At 37.1% G+C, this 24145-nt stretch overlaps 1 protein-coding gene across 2 annotated transcripts in view; it reads left to right on the top strand.

The window, feature by feature from the left end:
* Positions 1-24145, top strand: part of KCNMB2 (potassium calcium-activated channel subfamily M regulatory beta subunit 2) — a 1871591-nt gene that overhangs the window by 724274 nt on the left and 1123172 nt on the right. The gene's annotated exons all lie outside the window — the stretch shown is intronic.

Raw genomic sequence — 24145 nt, 5'->3', positions numbered from 1 at the left:
TGCTCCCATTGGCATGTATCTGTCTTGACACATTCAACAACTGAAATGTCTACAGAGATACCTTAATAAAAGAATACAAGGCCTAAACAACATCTTAACTATGAACTGAAAGACGGCAACCCACAGTGTACGCAATGATTTATAATGCAGCGAATGAACACGACTCGAACCAAGAAAAAGTATTTTAATAACCAAGCTCTCCACAAGCTAGTAAATCCAGTATGTCAATAGGTTGTCATACATGAACAGTCTCAAAGCCCTGTCACTATACTCGGTTCCCTACAGATACCGTGTCTGGCATACAAAACTTCCTAAAATCTATTACTGATGGATTTACTCTACATCAGCAATTCACCTGGAATCAGAAATACTCAGTCTAGACATCTAAATCTCTTCTGCAATATCAACAGAATGGTTTGGAGGGACAGATATTTCTCGCAAAGGAGACCACTGCTCCATCCACATACATCAAAGTTCATTCCATTTCATATTTAAGTGTAACTTAGATCTATAGATGGGAAACAGAAAATTTACTCCATAACTGCCCCATGTACTACTAATGGGCAAAGGACACTCCTAAATGCTTTATCCCATTCATTGGTACCCTCAAATTATCTATATTATGATCCCAGTTATTCTCATTGGGGGTAATATATTTAAAAATTGACCATGGGTTGGACAAGACCAATCTGTAACCAAGTGGGATAGGTTATTTTGAAAAAAAAAGGTAAATTGGCTTGGTTTAAAATGGCCCATAAAGGCAGCTAGTCTAGTACTTAACCATGAACATATGAATCTATAATATTAAAGCTGTAAAAAGTAGTGGGGTAAACCCTAATAATTCACATACTGAATATGTAAGCTGCATTTCTGGATATAACAAACTTTTGTAAACTTAGTAGCAATCTGGTAGCTCACATGGATAATGCATGAACCAAAGAAATAATTCAACAGCAAGTCATAAAAAACCTTGGCTCACAATGTTCTCTTAGAGTTCAAAGGACGTTACTATAAAATAACATAAAGCACAAGCATTCACACATACAAGTGTTTTTTTTTCAAGTAATCTTAAATGCCTACAGAAGAAGGTGCAGATATAATGGTTAGAATTCACATGACTAATTAAAACATTCTGAAAGCCATGGGATTTCAAATAAAGTTATGGAGTTCTGTCTATTCTCAACTTGGTGATCCTCTTATATTCCCACAATTCTATTATAGTTATTATGTCTCCATTACTCATATGTAATTATACAACCTGCAGTAGTATACTTAACAGCAATTCGTGTTCACTTCCAAATTCTGGTATGTCAGTATAACACATTTGTTGCCACTTTCCTTTCAATATCAGAATAACGTTTGCTAATCATTCTTTAAGCCACTTGTTCCATTTACCTACTCCAAAAGCTGTAAATGATGTGCACTGTTCCACATAAACAACATTCTGTGTTCCATAGTTTGCATATATGTTGATATCCCAGATATTATATATATATATATATATATATATATATATATATATATATATATATATATATATATATATATACATATATATATGTTTTTTTTTAATTACTGGATCTTTGAATTTTCCTTTAGAATCTATATCCTTACACTGTGATCAGTTCAAAAAAATAAAATTTCCTTTCCACCTGACAGTCCATTTGCTAGCATTTATTTCTTTGTAACATTACATTTGCTTCAAGTTTCTTTCATTATTATAAGTAAAGCTATGTTGTTTATCTATGAATGCCCTTCAGTCCTTCAAAGAATATTAGCATGCCATAGTGTCTAGTAATAATTTTAATTGTCCTGTGTTGTCCTTGCACCATTATTATAAAAATGTGTATGTTGTTTTCCTTTTTTGTCTTTCTTATCTGTTTGATCAGATGTCTCATGAGGGACTGGATGTGTGCTAGCCATTCTCCCATTTCTTAATTTGTAATAGGCTCTGTCATTCAGTTCTTTGCTTAGCCTTTCTAAGCATTCATCTAACTACTCATTATCGGTAGGTCATTTTTAGACCCTAATCATCTGACTGTATGCTACATTCTTAGACATGTATCTGAGATGCATGCTTTAAAGATGCCAGTAGCTATTATTATGAATATCCTCCCAATTAACACTGGTGGCTACCTGCCCATTATCAACTAGACATAGATGAACATCTAGTAAAACCTATATTCTTATTATATATCTGCAGCTTAAAGCTTTTAAAATGGTAGTAGAGGTTAAAAAATCTAAAAACAATTCAAAATGTTCTGTTGCTCCACTCATATTGTAAAGATGTCATCAACAAAACAAAGATAGCCCTGCAAATACATCCTGTTTTTATACTTGGTGGTTTTGCATTTGCCTGCCCCTACTGTAAATTTGATCTGGGGCACTCTTCCCAGTCTAGTGTCATTACCCCATTCTACATAATCCAGGGAGAACATTTGAGAAGGCCAAGCCACTTAGTTTCTGCTCCTCCTTTCCCTTTCCACTTTACAAAAAAAAAAAACGTCTAAGCTTGTTTCCTGCCTTTCCTGTAATCTAATCCAGATACAAATTTGCTGTATTCAGGACTGTTTGTAAGCTTCTGAGCCCCCAAAACTTTCTGTGTTGGAGGGAAGCCTTCTAGCTTAATTTTGTTTCTTAGAACTAGCCAGTTTTCTAGTTTCAGCACTCAAATCTGTTTCTTTGATCTCAGCACTTGTTCAGAACTCATTGCAAGCACTAAATAAACTACAAATTACTACAGAGCTCAACTTTCCTCACTTGTCTAAAGGAAAACAGTTTTTAGCACCTAATAAATAAGCACCTATCCAGGCATGTCTAAGGGTCAGCCCCCAGTGTTTTCTCCTATCTACCTGACGAATCTGGGCATCTTGGAGCAATGAAGCAATTGCCTCATTAAACAGACAACCCTCTCCTCCTATCACCCAGCACCACAACCTGTGAGAGATGCACTTATATAGCCAAACTGGTAGCAAAGCTCTATTCACCCAAGATTGGACTAGACAGTCAAGAGAGAAGTTAAACAACACCACACTCATCACATAGTCCCTCAAAACCTACATCACCAAAACACATACATAGAAACACAAAACACACACCTGCATTCACGGAGGCTCTCAATACAAATCTACCCAAGCAACAGGGACCTCCAAAGCAGAAATGCAAGCAACATCCACTTCCAACACAACCCAAATGACACATAGCCCACAAACTTAGTGTGCCACTCAACCACAGCCCATAAGGCATAACAACGTGCTCAACACTTTAGTCATAGGTGACTCTACAGTCAGTCACACTGATGTTCCACTCACCAGGCAAAATAAGGAGAAAGTTACTGTCAGCTGCCTGTCAGGTGCCAGGATCTGCCACATAATGTACGCACTCAGGTCACTCCACAACAAGTACAAATATGACTCTGTTATTGTCCATGTTGGTGTAAATGACCTGAGACGTACATCCCTGGACTACATGAAAAGATACATGGAGGAGCTGTACGATCTTGTAATCCAGACAGGTGTGACCCTAGCCTTGAGTAGAATCCTGCCATTACCCAGAATGATACCACAGTACAAGGACAAAATAATCGACTTCAACAATTGGCTAAGCTTATGGTGTCATTCTAAGGGGATCCAGTATCTGTCTGCCTGGGATGACATGATCGACAAACCACGATGCTTTGCCAGAGATGGCCTGCACCTGTCACCCTTGGGATTTTGGATACTGGCTGAGGCTTTTGCCACCCCTATAGTGCCTTTTTTAGGGAATGTTCAAATGACAAATTCACCAACGTGACAGATACAAACAAGAACAATCTGAGGGTAATGCTACTTAATGCTAGAAGTCTAAACCTCAAAATGCACTCACTCGAGGCACTCCTTAAAATGGAAAACATCGACATCTGTGCAGTGACAGAGACCTGGTTCAAGGCTCCAGAGAGCACCCCTGCATTACCAGGCTATAATTCATACCGCACTTTTCGGCCACCTAACCTGGATCGAAACACTAAAGGCAGAGGCATGTCCATATTCACTAAGGATATCCACACCTCCAGGCTAGTTGCTTAGCATAATGCATCTGAGATTATCCAAGTGCAACTAACTCTGGGCAAGACCGCAATCCAAATTGTAGCGCTACAGTTTCCCACTATGCCCCAGGATTCCCACTCCTCATTTCGTGATACACTGGAAAATATTAGGGTAAAACCTAACACCCTAATAATGGGCGATTTCAAATATCCCATCATTAACTGGGAAAACTACTCATACACCAACTCTTGTGCTCAACGTTTTCTGGAATTCGTAAATTCCAATGCCTTGGATTAACTTATCCACACCCCCACCAGGGGCAGCAATATCCTAGAACTGGTCATTACCAACATGGGCAACTGGTGTACCACACCAGTAGTCAATTCCTCTTTGGTCAGATCTGACCACAAGCTAATCACCCTAGACATCCATATCCCACCCTCACCCCCATTAGGGAAACCACCATAAAAAATGTCTCCAAAGCCAACTTCACGCTTCTTAAGACAGAAGTGGCAAACTTCACAACACTCATGCTGATGGACAATAGAGGTACGACTGCTGAATCCTATAGAAATACACTTTATAAGCACTTACATGTATCCATGAATGCATGGATTGTGCAATCCCTAACAGAACCAAGATGCTATCCTCCAAAAAAAGGAAGCCAATCTGGTGGTCCTCTGCCATAAACAAACTCTACAACAGAAGAAAGAAACTGTTGCAAAAAAGAGTAAAATCCCATGATTTGAGAAACTCCATGGTCAGCCTCAGTAAGAAGCTGAGATCCCTCATAAAATCCTCCAAAGCTAGTTACAAAAACAAAATCGCCACTGATTCTAAAGACAACCACAAAACATGCTGTGTCAAGAATCTCAATGGCAGAACTCAGATCTGCTCTGAGTTACAGCACAATGGCACTAAATATGCAGAACCAACCGATATTGCTAACATCCTGGCAGATAGGTTCAGTGTTAACTTTGCCCCTCTCTCACCCCCTAAAGGGCCCATTTCTATACTGGAAGAATGCAAAGTTCCTGTAATCATGGCTGCACAGGTAAAAAATACACTCTCCAAAGCCAAGAACACAGCATCCATGGAACCTGACAAAATCCCAGGCTGCGTTCTACATGAACTACAGAACGAACTGGCACCCCATCTAAGTACCATGTTCAATCATAGCCTCACATCAGGCTTTGTGCCCACTGAATGGCACACAGCAACACTTATCCCACTCCACAAAGGGGGAGCTACCACAGACCCTGGGAACTACAGCCCTATTGGCCTGATGAACCTGGTCTGCAAGGCTATGGAACATATCATCATGGAACTTATAAAAAATGACACTGGTAATCTCCAAACTCTGAACCCAACCCAGTTCAGGTTTGTAAAAGGCTGATCATGTCTCCTAAACCTGATAGACTTCTTTGAAGTGGTCACCAAAGCCATAGATGAGGATAAGGTGGTTCACACAGCCTACCTAGATCTCGCCAAGGCTTTTAACACCATCTCCCACTATGGAATTATAGATAAAGTAACTAAACTAGGTATAAATCCCTATGTCACAAGATGGGTTGCCAACTGGCTCACTGATAGAACCCACACTGTGAAAGTAGCAGACTCTAAATCTAACTTCAGACCAGTGACAAGTGGAGTACCACAGGGTTTGGTCTTGGGTCCTCTCCTGTTCGGTGTCTACTTCTCTGAAGTACAGGCTAACACAGAAGGTCTTTGGTTAACTAAATTTGCAGATGACTTCAAACTAGGAGCCATAATCAAAACTCCTAATGATGTGGACATCCTACAAAAGGGCCTCACTGAGACAGATGCCTGGTGTCAAATCCATGGCCTCAAGCTCAATGCCAAAAAGTGCATTGTCATCCTTTTTGGTAAAAACTCTGTACCCATGAACTACCCATAGGTGGTAGTCTACTTAACACCGAATGTGTGATAGTAGACCTTGGGACACAGGTGGACAGTAGTCTCTCCTTTGATAATCAGATCGTCACAGTAGTTAGGAAATCCTTCTGCATGGCACACCTCATCACAAAAAGTTTCTCATCCAGGAAAAAAGAGGTCACTGTTCCCCTCTACTCATCACTCATTAGACCCATGATAGAATACAATGCCCCTTTTGGTATGTACCTCACAAGACATCTACAACAACTGGAAAGGCTGCAGAAATCCCTCACAAAGAGGATTACCCGCCTCAGAAAGATGCCCTATGCAGACCATCTAAAAAAACTCCAGCTTTACTCTGTTGCATATCACCTACTCAGAAGTGATCTCTGCCTAACATACAAAGCTATGTCAAACTCAGAGCTGTTGGACATGCTCCACTTAAAGAAATCCCAATCCCACTGAGCTACATGCACTAGGGATCTAAACCTTGTCACCACAATAAGCAGAACATGTTGGAGGGATAGATTCCTGTCCCAGAGACTTCCCATACCCTGGAACAAACTACCTATCTATAGGAAACAAAGCTCCTAATTAGCACTCTTCAAGAAAAATCTTGATGATTGGATGGGAGATAGGAAATTCACCCCGGTGATCACTTCTGTGGCACTGCTTGACAGGGGCACAGGAAAATAATTTTCTTGGGTGGCAAAAGCCAGGGTACCATTTGGCTAGGCTTATATAGGCCCTAGGGCCAATAGCCTAGTACTTACCTATGAACTTATGAGCCTATGATATTTGATTTAAATACTGATTCCTTTCAGTAAAAACAAAGTATTTCTCAGACTTCAGTAAGACAATATTGGCATAAGTATTAGCAACATGAGTGCCCACGGCTACAGCAAAATTTGTTTATGAAACTTTTTTGAAAAATGAATACACTATTCTGTAAAAGAAGAGACATTAGTTCCCATAATCTATAAATTTCTATTTTCGCAGAATCATAATTATGACATGGCTTTAGCCTTAGAGATTTGTTAACATAATCATTAGTTATTTTGCAATTATAAAGTCTATATGAAGAGTAACAAAATAAAAAATCTTAGACATATTTTGATCTCACTACCTAGACATTTCTCTTAAAAATCAGCACCATTCATAATAAAGCTAATGATGACTTTTAATTAATCCCTTCGGTCTATGATCTAGATAAATAGAAATGGGCAGCCCATAGCTAACATAGCAGGTCTCACTGGTGGATATATCTGTGATTTGTGTATGTTATTTAGGGGTTCAGGGATATTGGAACAAAAAACATGTTACCATGTTGTCATTGATTTTCTATTTCACTCATTTCTTTGCTAGAATTTTTGACTCTCAATATAATCTGATGTATTTCATAACTATTAGTTAACATATACTAAATTGTGTCATTCTATAACAAATGAGCAGCTTGTAGATACTTATCTTTATCCGTAATGACTACTGTGTCCTCTTTATCAGAGATATTTATAATTAGCACATCCTTATTCCTTATATTATCCAAGGCCACCCTCTCTGTCTTTGTTAAATTATATTTAGGATTCTCTCTATCAATGTTATCCAACTCACAAATATAATTTTCACAAGTTTGTATCTGGATGTCCATTGGGTATAAAACACTACGTCTCTTTAGTTCATGAGTGAGTACAGGCTCATTTAGAAACAAGAGTTTCATGTTTAATTATCTAGTTCACCCCCTTTTGTTTTCTTTTCTTACCTTCTTTCTTCTTATCTTTCACAACTGTTTTCCTGCTGCAGTGGTAATGGTAGCTGCAGAGGCTAAGTAAGTAGAGAAAAGTGTTCTTCATTTAATGAAAAGTCTAGTTCCTTTATAAACACAAAAGGTGGTCTTTGCGCCCAAACTGTCACTGATAACCAAAGGAAAGGCACAAGAAATCAGCAAGTGAAAGTTTAATGACACTCCATAGATAAAATCACCGCACAAGCAGAACCAAACAAAAAAATAACTCTGCCACAATTTCCAAACACGTTTTCGTCAGTATTCACTTCTTCAGAAATGGTTAACAGTTCTAAAGGTGTTGTGTATGTATATATATATATATATATATATATATATATATATATATATATATATATATATATATATATGAGCTGTTATTTAAATCAGCCAATAAAATCCCTTACTCACTTAATAATAAAATTAAATGATTGAACAGTTGAACATTTGTCGTCAAAAATAAAACAAGCCCATAGGTTTCTTTACAACAATACAATGTCATAAAACTCAACATTTTGGTTGTAACAACTGGATACATATTCTTTGAATACTTTGTGAACTTTACAATGGTCATAAATAACTTAAAAAAACTTAAAAACATTTCATGAAGTGTTTTCTCCATATTAATACACTACCACCCTCTAGTGGTTAAACAAAGTAATTAACATTGGAAGAGATAAATGTTAAAAAATGAATAAATAGTATAAATCTTATGTAACTTGAGACACATGATACAATTCATACTTGTTTAGAAAAATATATATAAAATTATATGAATATATATAACATGTATATTAATAAATAATTACAACTTGGCTAATCTCCGTTTTAATACAGGTTTTAAAGAAAACATTTAATTTAAGCCTAGATAGCTACCAGCTTCCAAAGTTAGTTGCCAAAATACCTCTTTATATTCTAAACGGGCCTCCCAAGGTCCACCTCTAGGATCTAAGAGGACTACCTCAATAACAAAAAATAGATATTTTGCTGACTTACGTGATAAAGTGTGTTTAAACAATGCATTGTTTACATTTTCTTTTCTTAAATCATATAAGTGCTCATACACCCTTTGTCTCAGTTTTCTCTCTGTTTTGCTTATGTAGAAGGAGTCACATATCTCACATGTCACAATGTATACCAAACCACAAGTGTTGCAGTTTGCAAAGTCTTTGGTGGTAATAATTTTACCTCTACTTTTCAAAAATATGTCTCATTCCCTGATGTTAACACAATAATGACAATTTCCTCATTTGTGTGTACCTTTTTTGTTGGAGAGGTGTGTAACCTGTTTTCCACCCTCGAATATGTTCTTAATATTTCATCCTTTTTAAAAAAACAATCTAAGGGGTTCTTCAAAATTTAAGTTTAAATCTGAGAATTCAGCAAACCCATTCCACTCATCGTATATAATGTTCTTAACTATGTTAGTCTCACCGTTATAGGTGATAGTCAAAGCTGACTGATAATGTTTTCCATCAAGTTGAAAATTAACGTTAGTGTTGATGGTATTTAAAATTTTTGTTGTATTTCCTAAAATAGGCAAAAATCTAGAGTTCCTTGCTTTTCTTACTTTGTCGGTCACCCTTTTTAACAAATCATCTGGATAACCGCTTTCTAAAAACATGTTTGCAATAAAATCACATTCTAGTTGAAAGTCAAGTTCATCTGAGGGCATCCTACTGGCTCTTACCAACTGCCCCTTGACAATTGCTTTCTTTTGATGAGGGGGATGTGAGCTGGTGTAATGTAAATAAGTGCTGGAGAAAGTCTCCTTCCTGAATATTTTAGACTTCAAACCCTGATTTGTTCTTTGTATAGACACATCTAAAAAACAGAGTTGAGAGCCATCTATTTTATAGGTAAACTTTACAAATTCTGTTGTACTTGAAGCATAGTCTTAGAACTCAAGAAATTTATCAGCAGTGCCATTCGAAAAGAGACGAATGTCGTCCAAATAATGACCATAATGATTCCAATAGGATTTGAAATGAGAATTGAAGACAAATCTATTCTCCTAACTGAGCAGTATAATATTAGCATATATAGGGGTACAGTGTGCACCCATTGCTACTCCTTTTAACTGTCTATAATACTCACCCAGAAAGTATATAAAATTATTTTTCAGGATTAATTCCATAAGAATCAAACAGGTATGAAACTTATTAAAAGAAATAGAATCTTTGCTCTCTAAAAATTCTTCAAACCATAAAAGACCTGTTTCGTGAGGAGTACAGGTAAATAGATCTACCACATCCAATGTAATAAAAAATGGGGTGGGTATTTGTTTAATAGCATCAATATGTTTTAAAAACTCCCATGAGTCTTTAAAAATGTTGGGGTACTCCGTAATCAGTGGCTTCAGGTGGACGTCTATATATTTGGCTAAAGGGGCTGTCAAAGAGCCCTCCGCTGACACAATAGGTCTAAAGGGTGGGTCCAAGTGGTTCTTATGGACCTTAGGTATACCAAAAATGGAGGGAATTTTTGGTTTTTCAACATGTAAGTAATTGTAGGCTTCTAAGTCAATAAGCCCCTCCATAAGTAAATATTTCAGACATATTAAAACATTTTTGTAGTTATATTAAACTCATTCAAGGACACTCATTCATATGTGTTTTCGTCATTCAGCACTTTGACCATTTTAACTTCATAGTCTATTTGGTCCATGAGAACTACACCTCCCGCTTTGTCTGGCTTCATAATTCTAAGATTTTTGTTAGTTTTACAGGATTCTAGTACATTAAATTCATCCTGTGTAAGGTTGGAATGTATTTTGTTGTATTTAAGCTCATCTCTAAGGCATTTCTCTAAGACAATTTCAAAAATTCTGAGCTGTGGGTGCAAAGGTGGGTTTAACATACTGTTTTTCTTTAAGGTACTGAAACCTTCTCTTTTTTCTGCCCCAAAAAGTAGCTCAAAATTCTTTTCTCTAACAAACACGGGGTATGTGGAGCAACGGTCTCCCATGTTGGTGATAACCAGGTCGAGGATGTTGCATTCTGTAGTGGGGGTCAGAATGAACTGGTCCAGGGCATTGGAACTGCTTTCTGCCTCTTTAAACCAGGTCTCCATTACAGCACAAATGTTGACATTCTCCTTTAGTGGAGAGCTTTGAGCTAGTGTATCTTGAGATTTAGAATTCTGGCACTGAGCAGCATAACCCTCAGATTGCTTTGTTTGTAGCTATTATGGTGGAATTTTGGTCTTTGGAACACTGCCTAAAAAAGGGACTATAGGGGTGGCAAGAGCCTTAGCCAATACCTGGAATCCCAGGGGTGACAGATGCAGGCCGTCTCTGGTAAACCATCGAGGTCTGTCAGTCATGTCATCCCAGGCAGACAGATACTGGATCCCCTTAGAATGACACCAGAAACTTAGCCAATTGTTGAAGTCAATCAATTTCTGCTCATACTGGGGTATCATTTTGGGTGACAGTAGAAAACTGCTCAGGACTAGGGTCATACTTGCCTGGGTCATGTAATCCGAGAGTTTCATCACATCTCTTTTCATGTGCTCCAGGGAGGTACATCTCAGGTCATTCACACCCACATGGACAACGACTGAGTCATATTTGTACTTGTTGTGGAGTGACCTAAGTGCATGTGTTATGTGTTGGATCCTGACACCTGATAGACAACTGACTGTCACCTTCTCCTTGTTCAGCCTAGTGAGTGGGACATCAGTGTGCCTCACAATTAAATCTCCTATAATTAGTGCATTAGGAAAAGCATTTTGCCTTAAGGGCTTGGGTTGAGGGGTACACTGTGGTGGTGAGCTATGTGTTCTGGGGTTTGTGATATGTTGTGGTTGTCAAGTGCGTTTCTGTCTCTAGGGTCTCTGTCGTTTGGGTAAATTTTTATAGAGAGCCTCCACAAAGGTGGGTATATGGTTTGTGTTTCTATGTGTGGGTTGTGATGGTTGATATTTTGGAGGGCTGTCTGTTTTATGTAGTGTGTTGCAGGTGTTGACCTCCTCCTGTTGACCAGCAAGTCCTGTCTTGGTTGGAGCGTGCACTGCTTCCAGTTTGGTGATATAAGTGCATCTCTCACAGGTAAGAGGAGAGGGTTGTCTGTGTACATTAGACAGTTGCCACACTGTCTCAGAATGCCCAAGTGTACCAGGTAAGCAGGAGAAAGCTTGCCCTACAATCATACCAGGAGTGGTGGCCATAACTAATAAGTACTGGTTCTATTACTGCATAGGAACAGATAGTGCTGATAGCACCTAAGTTTGCTACAATAAATGCAACAAAATCCTGTTAAAGCGCAAGCTGATTAAGCTTATAGAAGTGCAAGAAGTAAAAGAACAAGCACGTTCTAAGGGAAAAACTGAAGAGCAGACTTTCTGGCACCAGTAATAGTTTACTTAGGCTGAGAGCCGCTGCACGGTGCACAAACATGGGCTTTTAGATAAGAAAGTTGAAAGGGATGGAAAAAATGACCAAATGGCCAATAAAATACAATTTCTTGAACAGAAACCACTCCTCTTCTGGTAGATAGGCTACCTAGTGCTTACCGCTCCCACTGATAAGCTAGAAGGCTTCCATCCAACACAGAAAGGTTTGGATGGCTCAAAAAATTACAAAACAGTCGTGGATACAGCAAATCTGTGTCTGGACTACACTAATTCCAGGAAAGGTGGGAAACAAGCTTAGAACTTTTTTTTGTTTTTGTTTTTTTTTTTGCAGAAAAGCAGTTAGAACAGTAGTAAAAACACTTTAAATGCAGTACAAGCTAGCATACTTAAGTGTGTAGCAATATTAAGGCAAATGCAGTTTAAATAAATCCAGATGAGTTAAAAATTACAAAAAAAGTGTAGAGAGCAGTACATTATGAAAAAATCAAAATGGAGGCACTTAGATTATCTTTTTCTCCTTTCTGTTGCTCTAATAGTCTGCAGGATGAGGAAACTGGATCTGCAGAGCTTAAACAAGTGCACACCCATGTAAACACAGACTTTTAAACCAGAAGGTTGAAAGAAACAGAAAAACTGCCCAGACAGCCAATAAACTTCCCTTTCTGGGCCAGAAACCACTGCTCTTGTGGTAGGCTACCTAGTGCTTACCACTCCCACTGATAAGCTAGAAGGCTTCCCTCCAGCACAGAAAGGTCGGGGGGACTCTGAAACTTACAAAATAGTCCTGGATATAGCAAATCTGTACCATGAAAAATGTGATAATATAGTGACTCTGCACAATAAGTTAGGGATACATCCCTGTAACACTTGTAATATGTGTGGTCATATTACGAAAGAGTTTGAATTTACACATCCTACGATGAGTGTTACTTTTAAACCCAATTTTACATCTAGCTGTGATAGTGTCAACTTAATTTATTTAGCAAATTGTCAGAATTGCAAGGCATTTTATATAGGCATGACGACAAGATCTTTGAAAGAAAGGATTTACAATCACTTATATGATATTAAGAAGAATGACCAAAAAAATGCCTTAGCCAAACATATTAATAATTACCCAGGACACACTTTTAAATTTAGAACATTACAATTAGTCCATCCGAATAAAAGGAAAGGAGATATATTCAATGAACTTGAGAACATTAAATTAGAATGGATTACTCGCTTCAAAGCACACTATGCCCCGGGTCTGAATCAATATATTAGCGTTAGATCGACACTTAAAAAGAGAAGCCTAAAATAACATAACATATATTAAAGGCTAATCCAGAAATAAGGTTTTATTTCTAAGCTATTTCTAAACTTTTTACACCTGGTTCCAGGTTCGAAATAGAATTAGAAACAAACATATAAGTGATACATAATATACATATTTCTGGTATATATGTCCACACTTTTCATATACTTTCTTCCATACATACCTGTTTTCTAAATAAGTCCATTTTAGATATGCTCTTTTTTGGATATTTCTATATATGGCTTATACATATATATATATACATAGAGTTCTTATATATTTCTTATATGTTTTATTTTTAATACAATAATTATTTATGACATTCTACTATATTAAATAAACATATATATATTTCTTTCATATTAAATATTGATGTTTTTTTCATATACATAATCTATATACTTCATATACTATCTACATAGATAGATTTCTATATATTCAGTTGATATATATAATAGGCATCTACTATTAACTATGCACATAATTTATTGTACATACATATATGATTCTTTGGGGAATCATTATTTCACACATATATTACATATATATATATATATATATTTCTTAGTGTTGAAATACATATCTCTAAATATCTTACAAATCTAACTAGATCATTTTGATTAGACTCATACTATATAAATATATATATATATATATACAAAACTTCATTTGTTGCTCTGTTGTCTTTGACCTGACTGTACCATACTTCAGTTTCTGTATAAGAGAGAGGTTCTATCACTATTATTTAGACTTCAACGTTTAACTTGTTGATGTGACACGTCTTTTGCTTGTCCCCTATTTTTTAGGTTGTTAATACAAATATTTTGAGCATAACAAATTCTGCCCTTATTTTAAGTGTTATTATGGGTTTTTGTTTGGTCACAATTTGATGGTCAAGATGTTATATGAAACAGGTTATTTTATTCCCGGTTACTAAAGTTTTTATTTGTCTCTGACTCTGATGTTTAAATATAGTCTTCTAGAATTTTAGCTTTTAATTCTAAATATTTTATAACATATTCTATAATATATTTTAATATTTTTATATATATATGGTCTATATATTCCATATTTCACAGATGCTTTATATACCTATGCTATATTTTTCAGTCAAAATGTTTTTTTCGTATAGATTTCATATGGATATAGACATTTTGTCCATATATTTTGTGATATATGGTTGTGTTTTATCTGCAATACTGAGATGTGATGCTTTTACTAACCATATATATAGTGACATAACAAGGTGGTCACGCAGTACTGTTTTTAGTCATTTTACTTTACTAATTGCACTTTTAATGTGATTTTATACTTGAATATCCACACAAAATGATATATTTTTGTTTTTGTTGTTGAATAGTACGCATAGCGATGAAACTATATATTTTCAAAGATATACATCTTACACAGTATTTTACACTATGTCTTTACTGCATTTACTATCATGTCCCTTTAAATTGTTTTAACATTTTATAGCTATATTGGGAAATTGATTGTTGTGTTCATTAAATAATTAAATAATTGATTTCAATAATCACTACTTACACTTGTATATAAGGACAAATGTTTTACAATATTTATAGATCTGAAGAAGCGTACAGTCCGTACGCGAAAGCGCTCATCCTTGTGTGTTTTTACTTACAATAAAAGAAAGTTTTGCTGCATTATCGTGGTGGTCTTCACTCTCGTTTTACCTACTACTTATTCCTGTTTTGGTGGAGAAGACCTTTGGGAGCTAGCCGAGGTTGTGTGTGTTTTCAACACAGAAAGGTCTGGGGTATCAGAAAATTAAAAAACAGTCGTGGATACAGCAAATCTGTATCTGGACTACACTAATTCCAGGAAAGGTGGGAAACAAGCTTAGAACTTTTTTTTTTTTTTTTTTTTTTTTTGCAGAAAAGCAGTTAGAACAGTAGTAAAAACACTTTAAATGCAGTACAAGCTAGCACACTTGAATGTGTATCAATATTAAGGCAAATGCAGTTTAAAAATGCAGATAAATTAAAAATGATAAAAAACAAGTGTAGACAGCAGTACGTTATGAAAAAATCAAAATGGAGGCACTTAGAGTATCTCTTTCTCCTTCCTGCTGCTTTTGTAGTCTGCAGGAACAGGAAACTGGATCTGCAGAGCTTAAACAAGCACAAACCCATATAAACACAGACTTTTAAACCAGAAGGTTGAAAGAGACAGAAAAACTGCCCAAACAGCCAATAAACTTCACTTTCTGGGGCAGAAACCACTCCTCTTGTGGTAGGCTACCTAGTGCTTACCACTCCCACTGATAAGCTAGAAGGCTTCCCTCCAGCAAAGAAAGGTCGGGGGGGGCTCAGAAACTTACAAAATAGTCTGGGATACAGCAAATCTGTATCTTGACTACACTACTTACAGGAAAGGTGGGAAACAAGCTTAGAACTTTGGGGGGGTTGCAGAAAAGCAGTTAAAACAGCAGCAAAAACACTTTAAATGCAGTACAAGCTAGCATACTTGAGTGTGGAGCAATATAAAGGCAAATGCAGTTTAAATAAATGCAGATGAGTTAAAATTGACAAAAACTTGTAGAGAGCAGTAAATTGTGAAAAAATCAAAATGGAGGCACTTAAAGTATCTCCTTCCTGTTGCTCTTGTAGTCTGCAGGACATGAAAACTGGATCCACAGAGCTTAAACAAGCACAAACCTGTGTAAACACAGGCTTTTAAACCAGAAAGTTGAAAGGGATAGAAAAACTGCCCAAATGGTCAATAAACTACAGTTTCTGGACCAAAAACCACTCCTCTTGTGGCAGATAGGCTGTGTCTATATCAGAACATCGAATGATTAAAATCGTGAACGCTCTAAAGAGCGAAAATGCCAAACCTAGAAGTGCTTTTTTTGAGATTGCAGTACAATGAAGATCGGAATATTTGCCCTTTCCTCACTGTAGTGTGATCTTGGAGTTGAAGTATATATTTAGAGGGAGGTATGTGGGCACAGCCCCCAACATTAATGAGTTAGAGGTCCGGCATTTTCTATCTTTAAAGTGTTCATTATGTTAGTCATTCGATGCTCTGATATAGACCCAATAGGCTACCTAGTGTTTACCACTCCCACTGATAAGCTAGAAGGCTTGCTTCCAACACAAAAAAGGTCTGGGGGGGGGTCATAAACTTAGAAAACAGTACTGGGTACAGAAAGTCTGTATCTGGACTAGACTAGTTACAGGAAAGGTGGGAAACAAGCTTAGGTCTTTTTTTTCAGAAAAGCAGTTAAAACAGTAGCAAAAACACTTTAAATGCAGTACAAGCTAGCAGACTGGAGTGTGTAGCAATATTAAAACAACTAAAGTTTAAATAAATGCAAATAAATTAAAAATGACCAAAAGCAAGTGCAGAGAGCAGTAAATTATAAAAAAGTCAAAATGTAGGCACTTAGAGTATCTCCTTCTCCTTCCTGTTGCTCTTGTAGTCTGCAGGATGCCAAAACTGGATCCGCGAATCTTAAACAAATGCAAACACGGGCTTTTAAACCAGAACGTTGAAAGGGATGGAAAAACTGCCCAAACAGCTAATAAAGTACAATTTGTATGCCAGAAACCACTCTTCTTCTAGTAGATAGGCTATCTAGTGCTTTCCACTCCCACTGATAAGCTAGAAGGCTTCTGTCCAACAAAGAAAGGTCTGGGGGGCTCAGAAACTTATAAAACAGTCGTAGATACAGCAAATCTGTATCTGGACTACACTAATTCCAGGAAAGGTGGGAAACAAGCTTAGAACTTTTTTTTTTTTTTTTTTTTTTTTTTTTGCAGAAAAGCAGTTAGAACAGTAGTAAAAACACTTTAAATGCAGTACAAGCTAGCACACTTGAATGTGTAACAATATTAAGGCAAATACAGTTTAAAAATGCAGATAAATTAAAAATGATAAAAAACAAGTGCAGACAGCAGTACATTATGAAAAAATCAAAATGGAGGCACTTAGAGTATCTCTTTCTCCTTCCTGCTGCTCTTGTAGTCTGCAGGATCAGGAAACTGGATCTGCAGAGCTTAAACAAGCGCAAACCCATATAAACACAGACTTTTAAACCAGAAAGTTGAAAGAGACAGAAAAACTGCCCAAACAGCCAATAAACTTCAATTTCTGGGGCAGAAACCACTCCTCTTGTGGTAGGCTAACTAGTGCTTACCACTCCCACTGATAAGCTAAAAGGCTTCCCTCCAGCACAGAAAGGTCTGGGGGGGGGGCTCAGAAACTTACAAAATAGTCTGGGATACAGCAAATCTGTATCTTGACTACACTACTTGCAGGAAAGGTGGGAAACAAGCTTAGAAGTTTGGGGGGGTTGCAGAAAAGCAGTTAAAACAGTAGCAAAACACTTTAAATGCAGTACAAGCTAGCATACTTGAGTGTGGAGCAATATTAAGGCAAATGCAGTTTAAATAAATGCAGATGAGTTAAAATTGACAAAAACTTGTAGAGAGCAGTAAATTGTGAAAAAATCAATATGGAGGCACTTAAAGTATCTCCTTCCTGTTGCTCTTGTAGTCTGCAGGACACGAAAACTGGATCCACAGAGCTTAAACAAGCACAAACCTGTGTAAACACAGGCTTTTAAACCAGAAAGTTGAAAGGGATAGAAAAACTGCCCAAATGGCCTAATGGTTAAGTTGGGAGGGTTGCCTAATGGTTAAGGTGTTTGCCTTACAAACACAAGGTGCAGGGTTTGAGTCTCACAAGGGATAATTGGCTAAGCTTACAATGGCTCACAAGGGCAGTTAGCTTAGTACTAGTCTATGAACCTATGAACCTATGAACCTATGGCCAATAAACTACAGTTTCTGGACCAGAAATCACTCCTCTTGTGGCAGATAGGCTGTGTCTATATCAGAACATTGAATGATTAAAACCGTGAATGCTCTAAAGAGTGAAAATGCCAGACCTAGAAGTGCTTTTTTTGAGATCGCAGTACAGTGAAGATCGGAATATTTGCCCTTTCCTCATTGTAGTGTGATCTTGGAGTTGAAGTATATATTTAGAGGGGGGTATGTGGGCACAGCCCCCAACATTAATGAGTTAGAGGTCCTGCATTTTCTCTCTTTAGAGTGTTCATTATATTAGTCATTTGATGCTCTGATATAGACCCAATAGGCTACCTAGTGTTTACCACTCCCACTGATAAGCTAGAAGGCTTGCTTCCAACACAAAAAGGTCTGGGGGGTTCATAAACTTAGAAAACAGTCCTGGGTATAGCAAGTCTGTATCTGGATTAGACTAGTTACAGGAAAGGTGGGAAACAAGCTTAGGTCTTTTTTTTCAGAAAAGCAGTTAAAACAGTAGCAAAAACACTTTAAACGCAGTACAAGCTAGCACACTGGAGTGTGTAGCAATATTAAAACAACTAAAGTTTAAATAAATGCAGATAAATTAAAAATGACAAAAAAAAGTGCAGAGAGCAGTAAATTATAAAAAAGTCAAAATGTAGGCACTTAGAGTATCTCCTTCTCCTTCCTGTTGCTCTTGTAGTCTGCAGGATGCCAAAACTGGAACCGCAAATCTTAAACAAATGCAAACACAGGCTTTTAAACCAGAAAGTTGAAATGGATGGAAAAACTGCCCAAACAGCTAATAAAGTACAATTTGTATGCCAGAAACCACTCCTCTTGTAGTAGATAGGCTATCTAGTGCTTACTACTCCCACTGATAAGCTAGAAGGCTTCTGTCCAACAAAGAAAGGTCTGGGGGGCTCAGAAACTTACAAAACAGTCATGGATACAGCAAATCTATATCTGGACTAGACTAACTACAGTAAAAGTGGGAAACAAGCTTAGAACTTTTTTTTTTTTTTTTTTTTTTTTTTTTGCAGAAACGTAGCTAGAACAGTAGCAAAAGCACTTTAAATGCAGTACAAGCTATCACACTTGAATGTGTAGCAATATTAAGGCAATTACAGTTTAGATAAATGCAGATAAATTAAAAACGACAAAACACAAGTGTAGAGAGCAGTCAATTATGAAAAAATCAAAATGGAGGCACTTAGAATATCTCCTTCTCCTTCCTGTTGCTCTTGTAGTGCCCACTGATAAGCTGGAAGGCTTCACTCCAACACAGAAAGGTCTGGGGGGGCTCAGAAACTTACAAAATAGTCCTGGATACAGCAAATCTGTACCTGGACTACACTACTTACCGGAAAGATGGGAAACAAGCTTAGAACTTTGGGAGGGTTGCAGAAAAGCAGCTAAAACAGTAGCAAAAAACACTTTAAATGTAGTACAAGCTAGCACACTTGAGTGTGTAGTAGTTTTAAGGCAAATGCAGTTTAAATAAATGCAGATCTGTTAAAAATGACAAAAAAGTATAGAGAGCAGTAAATTATGAAAAAATCGAAATGGAGGCACTTAGAGTATCTTCTTCTCCTTCCTGTTGCTCTTGTAGTCTGCAGGACACAAAAACTGGATCCACGGAGCTTAAACAAGTGAAAACCCATGTAAACACAGGCTTTTAAACCAGAATGTTGAAAGGGATAGAAAAACTGCCCAAATGGCCAATAAACTACTATTTCTGGGCCAGAAGCCACTCCTCTTGTGGTAGCTAGGCTATGTCTATATCAGAACATCGAATGATTAAAATCGTGAACACTCTAAAGAGCAAAAATGCCAGACTTCGAAGTGCTTTTTTTGAGATCGCAGTACAGTGAAGATCGGAATATTTGCCCTTTCCTCATTGTAGTGTGATCTTGGAGTTGAAGTATATATTTAGAGGGGGGTATGTGGGGGCAGCCCCTGACATTAATGAGTTAGAGCTCTGGCATTTTCTCTATTTAGAGCGTTCATGATTTTAATCATTCGATGTTCTGATATAGACCCAATAGGCTATCTAATATTTACTACACCCACTGATAAGCTAGAAGGCTTGCTTCCAACACAGAAAGGTCTGGGAGGCTCAGAAACATACAAAACAGTCCTGGGTACAGCAAGTCTGTATCTCACATAGACTAGTTGCAGGAAAGATGAGAAACAAGCTTTTAACTTTTTATTTCAGAAGAGCAGTTAAAACAGCAGAAAACACACTTTAAATGCAGTACAAGCTAGCACACTAGAGTGTGTAGCAATACTATGGCAACTACAGTTTAAATAAATGCAGATAAATTAGAAATGACAAAAAACTAGTACAGAGAGCAGCAAATTATAAAAAAAATCAAAATGGAGGTATTTCTTTCTCCTTCCTGTTGCTCTTGTAGTCTGAAGGACGCCAAATCTCGATCTGAGAATCTTAAACAAGCGCAAACTGGGGCTTTTAAACCAGAAAGTTGAAAGGGATGGAAAATCTGCCCAAACGGCTAATAAACTACAATTTCTATACCAGAAACCACTCCTCTTGTATTAGATAGACTATCTAGTGCTTACCACTCCCACTGATAAGCTATAAGGATTCCGTCCAACACAGAAAGGTCTGGGTGGGCTCAGAAACTTACAAAACACTCATGGATACAGCAAATCTGTATCTGGACTAGACATTACAGGAAAGGTGGGAATCAAGCTTAGAACATTTTTTTTTTTTTGCAGAAAAGCAGTTAGAACAGTAGCAAAACACTTTAAATGCAGTACACGCTAGCACAATTGAATGTGTAGCAATATTCAGGCAAATACAGTTTAAATACATGCAGATAAACTAAAAACGACTAAATACAAGTGTAGAGAGCAGTAAACTATGAAAAAATCAAAATGGAGGCACTTAGAGTATTTCTTTCTCCTTCCTGTTAATCTTGTAGTGCCCACTGATAAGCAAGAAAGCTTTCCTCCAACACAGAAACATCTGGGGGGCTCAGAAACTCACAAAATAGTCCTGGATACGGCAAATCTGTATCTGGACTACATTACTTACAGGAAAGGTAGGAAACAAGTTTAGAATTGGGGGGGGGTTGCAGAAAAGCAGCTAAAACAGTAGCAAAAACACTTTAAATGCAGTACAAGCTAGCACACTTAAGTGTGTAGTAATATTAAGGCAAATGCAGTTTAAATAAATGCAGATCAGTTAAAAAATGACAAAAAAGTGTAGAGAGCAGTAAATTATAAAAAAATCAAAATGGAGGCACTTAGAGTATCTCCTTCTCTTTTCTGTTGCTCTTGTAGTCTGCAGGACACCAAAACTTGATCCAAGGAGCTTAAACAAGTGAAAATCCATGTAAACACAGGCTTTTAAACCAGAATGTTGAAAGGGATAGAAAAACTGCCCAAATGGCCAATAAACTACTATTTCTGGGTCAGAAGCCACTCCTCTTATGGTAGCTAGGCTATGTCTATATCAGAACATCGAATGATTAAAATCGTGAACGCTCTAAAGAGCAAAAATGCCAGACCTCGAAGTGCTTTTTTGAGATTGCAGTACTGTGAAGATCGGAATATTTGTCCTTTCCTCATTGTAGTGTGATCTTGGAGTTGAAGTATATATTTATGGGGGGTATGTGTGGGCACAGGCCACCACATTAATGAGTTAGAGGTCCTGCATTTTCTCTCTTTAGAGTGTTCATGATTTTAATCATTCCCTGTTCTGATATAGACCCAATAGATAGGCTAGAAGGCTTGCTTCCAACACAGAAAGGTCTGGTGGGCTCAGGAACTTACAAAACAGTCCTGGGAACAGCAAGTCTTTATCTGGGCTAGACTAGTTACATGAAAGGTGGGAAACAAGCTTAGAACTTTTTTTTTCATAAAAGCAGTTAAAACAGTAGCAAAAAGACTTTAAATGCAGTACAAGCTAGCACACTAGAGTGTGTCGTAATATTAAAGCAACTACAGTTTAAATAAATGCAAATAAATTAAAAATGACAAAAATCAAGTGCAGAGAGCAGTACATTATAAAAAAATCAAAATGGAGGCACTTAGAGTATCTCTTTCTCTTTCCTGTTGCACTTGTAGTCTGCGGATGCCAAAACTGGATCTGTGAATCTTAAACAAGTGCAAATCCAGGCCTTTAAACCAGAAAGTTGAAAGGTATGGAAAAACTGTCCAAATGGCCAATAAACTACAATTTCTATGCCAGAAACCACTCCTCTTGTAGTAGATAGGGTATCTCGTGCTTACCACTCCCACTGATAAGCTAGAAGGCTTCCCTCCAACACAGAAAATTCTGGGGGGGGCTCAGAAACTTACAAAACAGTCCTGGATGCAGCAAATTTGTATCTGGACTAGACTAGTTAAAGGAATGATAGGAAACAAGCTTAGAACTTTTTTTTTTTTGCAGAAAAGCAGTTAAAACAGTAGCAAAAACACTTTAAATGCATTACAAGTTAGCACACTTGAGTGTATCAATATTGAGGCAAATACAGTTTAAATAAATGCAGATAAATTAAAAATGACAAAAAAAAAACAAGTGCAGAGAGCAGTAAATTATGAGAAAAGTCAAAATGGAAGCACTTAGAGTATCTTTTTCTCCTTCCTTGTTGCTCTTGTATTGTGCAGAATGCCTAAAATGGATCCACAGAGCTTAAACAATTGCAAACCCACACAAACATGGGCTTTTGAACAACTGCTCAAACAGCAAATAAACTACAATTTCATGTCCAGAAACCACCCCTCTTGCGGTCGATAGACTACCTAGTGCTTGCCACTCCCATTGATAAGCTAGAAGGCTTCCCTACAGCACAGAAATGTCTGGGGGGCTCAGAAACTTACAAAACAGTCCTGGATACAGCAAATCTGTATCTTCACTAGGCTAGTTACAGAAAAGACAGGAAACAAGCTTAGAACTTTTTTTTTTTTTTTTTTTTTGCAGAAAAGCAGTTAAAACAGTAGCAAAAACACTTCCAATGCAGTACAAGCTAGCACACTTCAGTGTGCAGCAATATTAAGGCAAATGCAGTTTAAATAAATGCAGATGCATTAAAAATGACATAAAACATGTGCAGAGAGGTGTAAATGATAAAAAAATCAAAATGGAGGCACTAAGTGCAGAGTAAGAGCACACTTAAGAACACACAGAACAGCAAACTAAGCTAATAAGGTAGAAGACAGTTAAGTAAGAGCAGCTGAAGAAGGCACACACACATATATATATATATATATATATATATATATATATATATATATATGTATATATATATTTTTTTTTTTAGTGGAGAGGGAGGAAACAGAGCAGATTAAGAGACTGTAAGGGTTGTCCATCCCAAGTACTCTCTTTGTACAAAGCAGAAGAGATAGGACTGGTAGGAGTGTCTGAAATCAAAATATGATCTCACTGTACTCAGTTGAGTGAGCAAATGAGATAGCCCTAGTAGGAGTGCCCAAATACAAATTTACAGCAGGGGCAGGCAATTCCAAAGCCACCAAGATTAACACCACAGCAAGAACGGGTGAGAAACTAACTGCAGAAAGACAGACCATAATATTCAATTAATATTCAATAAAACAAATAACTAATCTTAAATAATGCTAAGGGCAGAGAAAAGTATATTTAAATTAGCTTGTGTGTCCAGTTATTTTTCACAGGTAAATCACAGCAGCCAACACCTCAAATGTTGAGCAGAAATGATTCACAGAAATGTGACCAACACTGATTATAAGGCAAACAAAAATCCCCCAGGCTAAGAGTTAACACAGAATTTCAAAAGCAGAGTAACAACCCCCAATGAAGACAGATGGCTACACTTTTTCACACTTATGGCAAATTATCTGCAGAAAGACAGAGACCACAATATTCAATTAATATTCAATGAAACAAATAACTATTCTTAAATCATGCTAAGTGCAGAGAAAAGTATACTTAAACCAGCTTGTGTATCCAGTTGATTTTCAGAGGTAAATCACAGCAGCCAACAGG

This window comes from Protopterus annectens, chromosome 4.part1 (genome assembly GCF_019279795.1).
Source record: "Protopterus annectens isolate FY-2018-M chromosome 4.part1, PAN1.0, whole genome shotgun sequence".
Classification (NCBI taxonomy): Eukaryota; Metazoa; Chordata; order Ceratodontiformes; family Protopteridae; genus Protopterus; species Protopterus annectens.
This window is presented reverse-complemented; position numbering and strand designations above follow the sequence as displayed.